This window comes from Pinus tabuliformis, chromosome 1_2 (assembly GCF_031772625.1).
Source record: "Pinus tabuliformis cultivar Carrire ecotype Pingquan chromosome 1_2, CPIR1, whole genome shotgun sequence".
Classification (NCBI taxonomy): Eukaryota; Viridiplantae; Streptophyta; class Pinopsida; order Pinales; family Pinaceae; genus Pinus; species Pinus tabuliformis.
This window is the reverse complement of record NC_142298.1, coordinates 414,142,592-414,143,995: the sequence shown is the minus strand read 5'-3', so window position 1 is coordinate 414,143,995 and position 1,404 is coordinate 414,142,592.

Below are 1,404 nucleotides of genomic sequence, written 5' to 3'. Positions count from 1 at the left end.
CAAACTAGAGTATGTTCCCTCCAAAGAACAGGTTGTTGATATATTCACTAAACCACTACCCAGAGAGACATTTGAATATCTCAGACAAAAGATGGGAGTAGTTGCTACATCATCCTGTTGTTAAATCCATTTTTCTTCAAATAAAGGTGGTTATACATGAGTATCATAAAGTGTGGTCCCGTACATACGCGGGTTTCTGTGGGCACAGTTGCGTATAAACTGGTTTGAAGGAAAACTTTGGGCCGGACTCAAAAAAATGGGTCTTCCATGGTTTTATCAATTATCTGCTATCTTTGATGATGGTTTCACTCTGCTGATAACATGTGGAAATATGTTGGTTCTCATAAAGTTGTTGATAACTTGATGAATATCTGATTGATGATGATGCTTTGATATCTCTTACTGACATATGCAATGATCAGATCTGACAGTGAATAGGTGGAACATGTTCAGGGGGAGAGCATGGTTGATGATATTTTGGGAACTAATGATGGACATATACAGGTTGCTGGTTTGGATGTTTATTAATAGATGTTGTTGATGGTATAGATCATATGATAGTTGCTGATGACTATCATGGTCTTGTTTTATATATTTGGTCTCTGTTATATAAGTCATGTATATCTTTTAATGTAAAGTTCATGAAAAGACCTAATTTGTAACCCCACTATGCATGGGATGGATGATGTAATGCTTGTGTTTTGCCATGTATAAATAATTGTATATCCCCACTTGGTTGGGTGGGTGAGTCAAATTTGGTATGTCCCCACTTGGTTGGGGGATGGATGTATGTATGAGTCATTGGTGATACGAAGGTCATTTGTGACGTATGTATAGAGTCATGTTCTTCTTTTAGAACATCATTTTGCAGACTTTGCTTATGCTGTGGAGGAGCATGGACTCGAACATGGGAGCTTAATCAGCACACTTTAGCATATGAGATATTTCAGCATCTACTAAGGGCAAGCATCACCCTTTGCACTTGATGTCAAAGGGGGAGAGTGACTTGGTGTGGTTATTGTTGCCATCAAGTCCGAAGGGGGAGATTGTTGGCATTATGATGTATGTGTTGTACTTGATGGAAACCCACTTATAGCAGGAAAACTCACTTGTATATGGTAACTAGATGAATCTATAGAAGAGATATCATATGTGATAGAATGCATGATAGTAGTGTTTACAGGTGTGATGGAATGTAGGGCAGCCTTAAGGAATCAGTTTAGAAGGAAACTCACTTAGACGAAAGATCATAGTATACCAGTTTAACAACACCGAGTTACAGATCAGACTGCACAGAATGAAGAAAGAGAGGTATATGCAGGTTCACCATTGGCCAAGTTGCGTACACATGTGGGTTCACTGTATACAAGTTGCGTATATGTATACATGCACTTTCACAAAAGG